Source organism: Hordeum vulgare, chromosome 3H, assembly GCF_904849725.1.
Source record: "Hordeum vulgare subsp. vulgare chromosome 3H, MorexV3_pseudomolecules_assembly, whole genome shotgun sequence".
In the NCBI taxonomy this organism is placed as follows: Eukaryota; Viridiplantae; Streptophyta; class Magnoliopsida; order Poales; family Poaceae; genus Hordeum; species Hordeum vulgare.
Window position 1 is genome coordinate 503,989,583 of NC_058520.1, and position 3,223 is coordinate 503,992,805.

Genomic DNA, 3,223 nt, shown 5'->3' on the forward strand with positions numbered 1-3,223 from the left:
ATGGGTCACATTTCAAGCCAAAAGGGCAAATATACCAGGTATAGGAAAGCATGTTCGTTCTCTCACCAGCAGAATACTCTGACAGTCCGACTCATCATGTACCAGATGCAGATGCCATGTCGCCGTAGCTATCGCCGAACGAGAGCAGCGTCGCGCCGGCGATGAGGGAGCAGCCGGGGAACTCGGACCACGGGCCGTCCGAGCTCCGGTAACCGTAGAGGTAGATGTTGTCTGCGCGTATGCGGAGCAGCGCCGGCTGCCCGGAGCGTGACGCCGAACCATGGGGCCTTGCGGGGGGCCTCTGCCTGGGGAGGAAGCAAGACAAGCTCCGGGTGGCGCGTCGCCCCGGCGTGGAGCACGAGCTGGTCGCGCACGCTGGAGACGAAGCTACCAGATGCAGATGCCATGTCGCCGTAGGGAGACGAAGCTGCCGTAGTTTCCGCTAATGTCCAAGAGCAAGAAGATCCACGACCTGATTATGAACAAGGAATCGAGCCTGGCGAGGCGGGCGGGAGGAGGGGAGGAGGAGGAGGAGGATGAGGGGGCAGGGGAGATCAGGGAGGAGGAGGTGGTGCTGGAGGCGGACGAGGAGGCCGACGCGCACCGCATCCGCCTCCCGGACTTCCCCAGCAGCGCCGAGGCGTTCGAGCTGGCCGACAAGTTCTGCTACGGCGTCAAGCTCGACCTCACGCCGGCCACCGCCGCGCCGCTGCGCTGCGTCGCCGAGCGCCTCGGCATGTCCGAGTCCGACGACCACGCCGAGGACAACCACGCCGAGGAAATGAGCACTGTGTAGGTGTAGGAGTCAGGCTTGCAGCGCGCGCCGGGGCGCTCCATCTGGTCGAGCAGGAACCTGGCATCCTTGAACCGGCCGTTCCGGCACAGCACGGCGAGCAACGTGTTGTAGCACTGCGCGTCCGGGGAGCACCGGAGCTGGCGCGCGCGGTGGAAGGCGGCGAGGGCCTGGCGCGGGAGGCCCTCCTCACCGAGCGCGCGGATGACGTCGGTGAGCGCGGCGGTGGAGACGAGCGGGGCATGCTCGCGGAGGAGGCTGAAGAGCGCGGGGAGCGCGCGGGCGCGGGCGAGGGGGAGCGCGGCGACGCGGAGCGGGACTTTGCGCGGGCTGGCGTCGGAGTGGGACCAGTTGAGGAAGGCGAGGGTGAGCGCGTCGGCGACTCGACGGTGGTAGGAGAAGGACGGGGAGGGGAAGGGCCGCTGCGGGCAGAGGCGGCCCGCAGAGCGCGGGAGGATGAGGCGCGGGATGGCGGCGAGGAGGCGATGGAGGCCGGGGAGAAGCCGCGGAAGGTGGGGGACGGGCGGAGCGCGGAGTCGAAGCGGCGGCGCTGGAGGAGGGCGGACCGCGGGTTAGTTCGGATTAAATACAGGGGGTTTTTCATAAAAAGTAAAAAACGGTTCGACCCGACTTACAGAAGGACTGCGGGTTAATTACCTGAAACGACAAGGGCTTTTCTGCAAAAACACCGTAACGGACGACAGAAGCGCTCCGTGCTTTATTATTAAGGGAGATAGGGGAGAATGGGCTAGTCGTTTACCGTATTCATAATAGTTTTTCGTTTTATGTTCGATACGTGCTCAGATGTTTAGATATCGCTATGACCTCGGTGCCATTAATGACATGTTCATGATTTGGATTAAATCAATAAGGCTAATATATCCAGCAGGAATAACTTTTTTTTAGCGGTATATGAACAATATTGCACCGCAGGTAAAATCCTAAAGTCGAACTAGCAATTCAAATACTTTCTGGTAACTCATGTGCAGCAGCAAAAAAAAAAAGACTATTTATTGAGAACGATCATAAGAGTTCATCGTTTCATGGTAGTATAAGCACAGAGATATGAAGGAGCAGAGAAGAAGTCCACCGCGAACCAACTTTACGATCGATTCAGTCGGCGCTCATACTACCCGGCTCCACGAGGAAGAAGAGCAGACAACGAGACGGCAGGTCCGGCCGCCCATCCAGCATCGCCGTGCACCGCAGCAGCATAGACCTTGCCTCCTTTACACTGTCCTTCATCTCCAGCGTCAGCCGCACCGCCAACGGCACGCGCTCCTGCCGCCGGCGGAGGCCGTCGACGCGCTCGTAGAGCCGGTCGGGCATCCCCAGCCCCTCGCCGGTGGCCACGAAGGGCACGTCCACGACGCTCCCCGCCGGGACGCAGAGCTCGCCAAGATCAGCGCGGGCGAGGGGCACGCCGTCGTACTCCACCACCGCGCCCGTCGGCTCGAAGCAGTGCCACCACACGTCGCTGTTCTTGACGCGAAGGTCGACGCGAAAGGTGGGCGGCGCGCCGGCGCGCCGATCGAGGCCCTCGAAGCTGGAGATGGTCGCGGAGAACTCGGGTGGGGTGGACTGGAACATGAAGACGAGGACGGTCAAGAAGATCCCAAAGAGCACAACGGAGACGAGCAGCAGCACCGAAAGCACAGGATGGCTCTGTGCTAAAGTTTGACGTTTTTCCATGGATGGATGCTAGCTCCGAGCTGACGAGGCCGCCGAGCAATAGTTGGGGCTAGGTTTGGAACTACCAGATGATTGATCTGAGTACTTAGTGATCCAGCCGTTTATCCTCTAGAAAATACATGTATGAGGCGAGGACAATTAAGGTACAGGCCGTTCCTAACAGATGAGGATCTCGACTCCTACTCGTGAGGAAGTTCAGTTGAGATCCAGATACCTATCCTCGCAAAAAAAAAAAAAGAAGAAGAAGGAGGAGATCCAGATATCTATCGCTGGATACGGAGCCAACTCCAAACGAACTGCCTCGAGACTCCTGGACGATATCGGCGGGCAAATGCGACGGCCTTTCACGGACCAGGTTGCATGCCTTACCCTAATTGGCCCCCTGATTTCCACCGGTGGGCCCGCCTCACTTAACCTAATCTCAGCCAATCTATTTCTAACTACCCCGTAATATAATCTCCCTAAAACCCCCTTGAGTCTAGCATTGCTGGGCCGATATAGCCGTCATGCAGTTAGAGGCATCCCCAACAAATACTCAAAGCTTGAAGGCAGCATAGTAGTAGTCGAAGATCGAAGCATGGGCATCGACCTGGAGCAGGCGGCCTACCATGCCATCCCTGCCGATCCGCGCGACGACGAGGCGCCGGCGCCGCCAGTCCTGGGCAACGCGCCGGCGGCGACGTCCAGGTCCACCGACATGGACGGGCCCACCTTTCTAATCTTGGTGCTACTTTCGGT

General features: G+C 59.6%; 1 pseudogene; it reads right to left on the reverse strand.

Annotated features, from left to right (window-relative positions):
- Nucleotides 1–666: 666 nt before the first annotated feature.
- Nucleotides 667–1,397, reverse strand: LOC123441931 (annotated as a pseudogene).
- Nucleotides 1,398–3,223: the final 1,826 nt, after the last annotated feature.